This window comes from Malaya genurostris, chromosome 2, assembly GCF_030247185.1.
Source record: "Malaya genurostris strain Urasoe2022 chromosome 2, Malgen_1.1, whole genome shotgun sequence".
NCBI lineage: Eukaryota > Metazoa > Arthropoda > Insecta > Diptera > Culicidae > Malaya > Malaya genurostris.
The window spans coordinates 28,710,312-28,719,901 of record NC_080571.1 but is presented as its reverse complement, the minus strand read 5'-3'; positions in this window follow the sequence as shown (position 1 = coordinate 28,719,901).

Sequence of the window (9,590 nt, the reverse complement as noted above, 5' to 3'; positions counted from 1 at the left end):
TCTTGGATTTCCAAACCACTTCAAACATCGTTTTCCGTCAACTACTCATCAATCCCGTTCCGAAAATACCCATATTGTAGTTATTTCCATGGAGCCGGAAATTGTTTTCATTGAATGCAAAAACCTATTTTTACGAAGTTGGTTCGTAAAAAGAGTTTACGTTATTTGGGATTTGGTTCGTAAAAAAAGATTACGTTATTTGGGATTTGGTTCGTAAAAAGAGTTACGTAAAAAGAGGTTACGTAAAAAAAGTGTTCGTAAACGGAGGTTTGGGTGTATACTGAAATCTGATTTGATATACAGTGAATGTTATCAGTGCAAATGTCAACGACAAGGATATTTGTTAAGAACATATCTCGTCTGCAGACGATCGCTGACGAGTAATTCAAAATTGCCTGTGTGTTTTATAGGAGAAAATTCAGTTTTAAGTTCCATTCAGACTGTCCGTCACAGTCATCCTCCGTCACCGTCAGCGTGAAAATTAATTATATGCATTCTTATGGAGACATTCACACGTAACGTCACCGTCACGGAATGTCTTGTCGGACGGAGCATGTGGACGTTCCGGTAAAGAAATAAAGAAAGTATTAAACTAATTTTGGAAGCTGACGTTCCGGTGACGGTGACGCATTGAATTTTATTATTATTATTGAAATTTCAAGAGGTTCTACAATTGTTTTAGTATTGTTTTTTTATATTAAATAAGTTCAGAAAGATTTTCAAATATATTAAAATCGGTTGTGCAACTTATCACTGTTAAGTTTTACAATACTACTCAAAAAATCACTATAGAACAATTTAAGGTATATCTGAAACAATTGTGCAGTACATCACAAACTTGCTATCGTTGCACTAGCAGTTATAGAAGCTCAGCAACAATTTTCACATCGTCATGTAAAAACGAAGTAACTAAAACAATTGTTCAACTTTTCAAAAAGTTTCCAAATGACTGTCATAATTGTATCCGACTCAACATATGCCGAAATGGCTGTATATCTCTTGTGAAGAAAAAAATAGTGAAATTATGGTCTCCGCAAGGCAAAACAATGGTAAGCCGAATTGAAAATCTCGCAGTAAAAACAATTTTGCAGCCGAGTTCGCATAGTCTTGGTTGCCTCATGAAAACTACTACGTAATGTAAACAAGAATTGAATTGATGTTTACAAAAAATAGCAAACATAATTTCTAATGAATAAGTTTCAGATTTGATTTTCAAAACAACTACTCGTAACACAAACTTGGTACACATAAATAAATGGTAATACTACATATTGTAGAATTGATCTTTCATGTTTTAGTAAATAGAAAATCGACAACGAACTGCATTTTTATGGTGAAACATGTCTTCGTAAGCCTGAAATTTTCAAGCGCCTTTGAATGTACGTGTTTTGATGATTGCACATCAATTTCTATGAAAATAACAATATATTCTTTTCAATGAATATGATCGGAATAGTGTTTAAAATATGTATAAGAATGCTATCGAACACCTTTTCAGACGATTCTAATCATATTGATGTTTTAATTAATCTGAAAAATTTTGAAATGAATTTTTCTTCAATATTTTTCAATATGGCATTAAGGATAACAGTGTGTTGAAAAGAAAATGGTTCAACCAACGTAATGATTTATTTCACCTAAATAAAAGAAAAAGTGTGTGCAGATTTCTTCATTTTTAGAAACACAACTCGAAACTTGCAAATAAGTTGTACCAGATTTATCTGCTTGAAATGAACGCAAAACTTGCGACATGAGAATATTATCATAAAAGTTTCAGAAATACAGTATTACATATGCAATGAAAACAAAAAACAATGAGATAATTTGTATCCGGTTTTTATCTCGCGAAAAACATGAACAAACCTGACATCACTTTTTAAAAATATCGAAAGAAAAGTTAAGTGCATCGTAGTTACTCTCCTAGTTATATATTACCGCTTGAGCAACTTGTTTTTGCAACTAAAGCACACCTACAGTGTGTATCACAAAAGTCGGGTTCACTAAGATGAATGACTAAATTATATTGTTGTTTAAGTCAACTAGTTTGATAAATATAAAAACAACTATTTTGATAAAAATAAAAACAAAAATTTCTCTTTTTAATATTTACACACGGAAAGACCGAAATTAGCGTTTTGGCGAAAAAATTAGTTGATTTTCTGAATTTAGTTAGTTATTTTTTGAGACAACTAAAAAAATCTTACTTTTGCAAATTTAGATTTTTTAATTCTAATTTTCTTAATAATAATAAAATATTTGTTGAAATGGCTATTTTTTTAGTTGAATTCACCAATTAAACGTGCTGTCATTTCTTAGCTAAGGCACGCTTCATATCCATTCAACTAAATTTTTAGTTGAATTAGAGAAATAAAACGTTGTTTTCAACCAACATAAGTGGTTGAATTGGTTTCTGCAATTAGCAGCTATATGGCGCTCGTTAACACCGTAATGACTACTAGCCACTAGATGGCACACTACTACCGAAAAAAATTTCAGTCGCGGTTATCTTTTCTATATTTGCAGGTATAAATACGATGTTGTATTGGAGAAAAAGACATAAGCGAAACATACACTTCTTTTTGAAAAATTTTACTTCTAAATCGCTGTTTTCTTCATTCGACTTCGCGAAATCGACTCTCTCACTGAAAACTTTGAGCACTCGGAAAATAAAAACCGAATACAAGTAGTACACCGGACAGCGTGGCCCAGAAGGTTGGAAGGTACAAAAAACATCATTTGACATATACAATTAGAGTGCAACATTCGAAACTCAATTCACTGTTTCGTGTAAAAACATTATTACCCACAATCGCTTCAACTGCGCACAAATTCTGAATAAATACACTTTCCACTAACAGTTTACGTCATTTTTACATATCGGTTTAGAAATTTATATAGGGATATATCGTAACACATGCGAAAAACATCTAAACAATTTGCGAGCAGATTCAACAAGACTGTCCCTTTTAGCTTTTTAATGGATTGTTTTGCTTTGACACTACTGTCCTTCAGTAATGACGGTGATAGATAAATAGAATCAAAGTTTCTGATTTTAATAACGAAATTAGTTGTCAATGAGAATTTCGTGTTGGATCGAAATATTGCTGGTTTGTGTCCAGAATATTCGCCAACTAAACACATTCTCTAAAAATAAGAGTTTTTTTCAGCACAGTAAATTCTAAATTTTAACTAATTTTATAGTTATTTGGGAAATTTTGTTGTTAAAATCAACTAATTCAAAAACAGTAATACGAATTAGGCGCAGAGCTAATTTCGGTCGTTCCGTGCACGTTCATATTTTCTTTTATTTAGGTGAAATAAATCATACGTTGGTTGAACCATTTTCTTTTCAACACACTGTTATCCTCAATGCCATATTGAAAAATATTGAAGAAAAATTCATTTCAAAATTTTTCAGATTAATCAAAACATCAATATGATTAGAATCGTCTGAAAAGGTGTTCGATAGCATTCTTATACATATTTTGAACACTATTCCGATCATATTCATTGAAAAGAATATATTGTTATTTTCATAGAAATTGATGTGCAATCATCAAAACACGTACATTCAAAGGCGCTTGAAAATTTCAGGCTTACGAAGACATGTTTCACCATAAAAATGCAGTTCGTTGTCGATTTTCTATTTACTAAAACATGAAAGATCAATTCTACAATATGTAGTATTACCGTTTATTTATGTGTACCAAGTTTGTGTTACGAGTAGTTGTTTTGAAAATCAAATCTGAAACTTATTCATTAGAGATTATGTTTGCTATTTTTTGTAAACATCAATTCAATTCTTGTTTACATTACGTAGTAGTTTTCATGAGTTTCACAATCGTTTTTTCGATGATTTAATTGCAGCATTTGTAATGGGATCGATGCATGAGTTTTTGTATCAGTTGCACAATAACTGTGAATAAATGTTCGTAACAACGGAAGAACTTAAAGATATGTTGCACAACAAACAAAAATTGCGCTTTTTCCATAACACAACAGTTACTAGAATAGTAATATACTAGGACGTCCGTTGATCGACTGAGCCACATAAGCACACGTCTGCTTGGCTGGTAACAGATCGGCTGAAAAGTTCGTATCGTTTCTATGAGAGGGCGCCACTAGAATTAAATCCATACCATTTTCAGTTAGTACCAACCGTCAAAAGATACGTGTATAAATTTGACAGCTGTCTGATTATTAGTTTGTGAAATATTGCATTTTGAGTGAAGCTACTTTTGTTATTGTGAAAAAAAAAATGGAAAAAAAAGGAATTTCGTGTGTTGATGAAACACTACTTTTTGATGAAAAAAAGTGGCGCTGATACCAAAAAAGGCGGGTGGGTAATGTCAGAGACATAACTGGATGTCGTGAATACGAAAACAACTGACATGTTCCTTAACACTTCCGAATATCAATTGTATGAATTATGTACGCATTCCCCTTTTTAACATTTTTCGCAAAAACAAAGAACGCTTCACTTGATCTCGATTACTGTGAATTTCACACAGCGAAAAGTGCACAAATCTAAGCAAACTGTTCTTGATTTGCAGTAAACTGAGGATATTTCCCTACGATTTGCAAACAACAAATCCTAATAGTTCTTTAGAAAACTTTTAGAGCCATTAGAACAGCTGATATTGTGCAATGCTCTCCACCGTTGTTTTTTCCCAATGCTAATGACTGGCAGCTGTGACGTAATCGCTCTTGTCGAAAGCGTGCAGACGACACAAAACACATCTGCTCGCAGTGGCGATTGAATCCAAACTGATTGAATTTTTGTTAAGAGATTTCCTTTTATGTGATTTCGTTTGTAGCTTTTTCACTAATGGGCGGTCCTAACGGCTATAAAAATAGCCGCATACAGAATTTTATTGTCGATTATTTCATTTCGGATTTGCATAATTTATTGAAAGAAACTATCAATATGCTGTAGGCATTCGTTTCTAGCATTCACAAGGACCAAATTGAGGAACTCACTGTGATATTCACCACTTTTCGGAACATTTTTTCCGGACGATTTGTTGTACAGCAGCAGATATTTTGTTCTCTTCCTTAGAACGCGTTCTGATTGGCTGGTGTTGACATGGAGCAAATGAGACAGGTTTTTCAATAGTGTACTATTGAAATACTTCATTGCTTTTGCTATACACGTTTAAATTGAAAAATTTCGATTCTATTGGTAGTTAGATTATATAAATCCTTTCACAGATCACTGAGCTATGAGCTTTAAAAATACGAGAAAGGCAAACGCGCCTTATGAATTATCCTCTTTGATACTCGTTTATACCAAACATTTCAGAAAAGTTTAATTTTGAATTATTTGAGACTATGTCTCAAAACTGAAAATTTTATCATAAAATTGTGATCATATTTCCATGTCGGCATGTCGCAAGTATTATGTTGATTCATTAGATACAACGATAGATATTCACGATCAGAAACTTATCACTCTCTCAGAGGGTAAATTTTGAAAAGGCACCCCATAGTAAAGTAAGTCGTATTCACGACAAAAATGGGTTGGATAGAGGTACAGTAAAGTAAATTCCGCATAATTCTTTAGGAGTATTATTATGGTTTTAAGAAGAACCGAATAGAAGTCTGGAATAGAGAACTGGACCCTGAGTTCAAGACCTAAATTTAGATCCAATAACAGACTCAGAATCCTGTTTCAGTCGCTGCTGGTTCTCGCCTTGATGGCGAGCAAGCGAATGAGAGATGCGACCTGAGCGTTTGAGGTTTTTAACCACGCAGAAGGTGCATTCTCCGTCGCTGCTGGTTAACTCTCGCTGCTGCTGCTGGCTGGTCCTCGCGCCTCGATGGCCAGCAAGCGAATGAGAGATGCGACCTGAGCGTTTGAGGTTTTTATTAACCACGCAGAAGGTGCATTCTCTGTCGCTGCTGGTTGATGATTCCACTCCCACGACGTCTGCTTCCATCGAACGCACGAAAAGAAATGATCGATTTTCGACCACGGTTCCCCTTTTATACGCATTCAGTTGAAGATATGTGCCTGACTATCTCAAAATCGTCGTCCTTGCGCGAAAAACCCAAGCGAAAGTAAAAAGTTTTCCGCGTTGTTTTCAAATTTTAAGAAAACTTAATTTTTGAGTTGTTTGTGGTTATCGCACACTGTTCAAAATATTATCCTGAATTCCTGATCATATTTTTGATGAAATGGTGAAAGAATTATGTTGCTACCATTAATACAAGTCGAGATATTCGCGATTAAGTTCTGCCCATTCTTCCATATGGCTAATTTTGAGAAGGCGCCCCATAGTAAAGTAAGTCGTATTCACGACAAAATGGCTTGATGAGTGTTATCCAGACTCTGCACCGGGCGAAGCAACGATTCGTAAGTGGTTTGCAAAATTTCGTACTGGTCTTATGAGCACCGAAGACGATGAACGCAGTGGACGTCCAAAAGAGGCTGTTACCGATGAAAACGTGATAAAAATCCACAAAATGATTTTCAATGACCGTAAAGTGAAGTTGATCGAGATAGCTGACACCCTAAAGATATCAAAGGAACGTGTTGGACATATTATTTACGAATATTTGGATATGAGAAAGCTTTGTGCAAAATGGGTGCCGCGTGAGCTCACAATCGATCAAAAACAACAACGAATTGATGATTCTGAGCAGAGTTTGGAGCTGTTATATCAAAATAAAACCGATTTTTTTCGTCGATATATAACAATGGACGAAACATGGCTCCATCACTTCACTCCGGAGTCCAATCGACAGTCAGCTGAGTGGACTGCAGGCGATGAACCGAACCCAAAGCGTGGATAGACTCAACAATCGGCCGGTAAGGTTATGGCGTCTGTATTTTGGGATTCGCATGGTATAATTTTCATCGACTACCTTGAAAAGGGAAAAACCATCAGCAGTGACTATTATATAGCGTTATTAGAGCGTTTGAAGGACGAAATTTAAAAAAAAAAAACGGCCTCATTTGAAGAAAAAAAAAGTTTTGTTTCATCAAGACAATGCACCGTGTCACAAGTCGATGAAAACCATGCTGAAATTGAACGAATTGCGCTTCGAATTGCTCCCTCATCCACCGTATTCACCAGATTTGGCCCCCAGTGACTTTTTCCTGTTCTCAGACCTCAAGAGAATGCTCGCTGGTAAAAAAAATTAGAAGCAATGAAGAGGTAATCGCTGAAACTGAGGCCTATTTTGAGGCAAAGGACAAATCGTACTACAAAAATGGTATCGAAAAGTTGGAAGATCGCTATAATCGCTGTATCGCCTCTGATGGCAATTATGTTGAATAATAAAAACGAATTTTGGCAAAAAAATGTGTGTTTATATTAAACGATACGAACTTTTCAGCCGACCTGTTAAATGGTGCATATAAATTCATTCAGTCGCACTTCTTGATAACCGAATGCAAATTATAGTCGAAACCAGTGAATTCATGCTAATCCAACAATAAGTCATTTCCGAAACTTTCCGTAATTTGTTAATTTGAGTCTTTATTATTTGCATCGTCATTCGTAAAATTAATTTGTTTTTTTTTTTGCGTGAAAGCAAGGATATTGCAGCATAGCTCGAGAGAAAACGTGTAACGTTACAAAATTTGGTGTCCCAGAGGAAAAAGTTTCACCAAGAAAATAACGTCGACGTTGATATTGAGACGCTTAGCATTGAGATGATGATGGAGACATATGTAGCGTTTAAAGGAAATCAACTGTCTTTAGTTGAAGTTAATAACTTAATGATCATTTATCACCAAAGAGATATTCTTAGCCTACTTGATTATTATATATCTACACTACATCTCTTCCTTGTTTTAACTATAATATTGAAAATATTTTTTATGCTTACATCTATACAATGAATAATCATTTAAATAACTAGGTCTTTTAGTTTTTCTTCGATTTCCACGTCTCCTTGTTGGCCCTACCATCTCGGTTTCCTCTTTTCTCTCATCAAATTTTTCGAATGGATTTGCTGATATACATTTCTTCGCATGATTCACATGCCTATCTATTTCAGCTCTGGTTGCCAGGTTCTTTACTGTCAGTCTTGTTCCTGTTCTTTTTAACACACTCGAATTGTACGTCCAAAAAGCAGTTTTGCTGGCTCAACGTTTGTAGTAGAATGTGGAGTTGAACGTTAAGCAAGAAGAAAATTCTGCAGATCAGATTTCCAATTCCTACCCATCGCCACACTAATCTTTACAGTTTTTAATAAAGTTTTATTGAATCTTTCAACTAGACCATTTTGAAATGGTGCGTATGGTACGGAATATTGAATATTGATTCCGTTTTTAACACAGAATTGTTTGAATTCTTCTGAATGGAAAGGAGGCCCATTATCACAAACTATCTCTTCGGGAATTCCAAATTTTGCAAATATAATTCTTAGTTTAAAAACGGTAACAGCAGCAGTTATTGACGACATCATCTCTATTTCCGGATATCGTGAAAAACAGTCAACTACAACAAGTAGATGTATACTGTTTTCAACTTCAGTGAAATCGAGAGCAACCTTCTTCCATGGACCTGTTGGCATATGCGATCTTACCATGGGTTCTGTTGAGCATTCAGAAACTAATAAACATCCATGACACGTATTTACAAAGTTTTCAATCATAATGTCAATTCTGTTCCACCATACTTTCTGTCGTAATCGTTTTTTCATTGCTACTATACCTAAATGAGGATCGTGAGCAAGCTGCAAAATACGGTTTTGCAAACATTTGGGTATAACAATCTTATTGTTCTTCAATACAATATTTCCATCTGTTGTTAAATCGTTTGCAATAATTTTATATCTACAAAGTGTCTTAGGCCATCTTTTTGTTGGATATGGTAACCACCTGATCAGTTCGGTTAATTCTATATCATTTCGCGTGGCGTTTGTTAACTCCGCATTCGTGAGAGCTACGGGACACTTATCAGTGCAAATAAATTGGATAATCCTTTCCGCTTCTTCATCAAAACTCTTAATACTGCTGTCATTTTCTTGATATAGTCTTGAAAATGGGTCTGCAATATTAGCTTTTCCAGGATGATATATTACTTTGTAATCAAAAGACATCAATCTTAATATCCATCTTTCTATCCTGGCACTTGGCTTTGCTCTTTCTCCGAAAATCGTAACTAACGGTTTATGATCCGTAACGAGCCAAAAAAAATTTCCATAAAGGTAATAGTAATATTTCTCGACAGCCCGTACTAAAGCAAGTGCTTCACGTTCTATTTGAGCATACCGTTTTTCAACGTCGGAAAGGGTTTTCGATACATAACTTACAATTCGAAAAATTTCATTATTATCTTTTTGGAACAGGACAGCTCCTAATCCCACTGGGCTAGCATCAGCCATAACATAAGTTTCTAAATTTGAATCATAATAGGATAGAGTTTCATTTTCCGCAAGCTTCGATTTTAGTTCTACAAATGCTTCCTGGTGGTTAGTTGTCCATTTAAATGGAACTCCTTTCTTTGTTAATGTGTTTAAAGGTTTTGCAATTGTTGATAAATTCGGAATATAACGATTTACAAAAATTATTCATCCTAAAAAACTTCGAACCTCTTCAGTTGTTTTAGGTTCTCGAAAATTTTTAATGGCTTCTA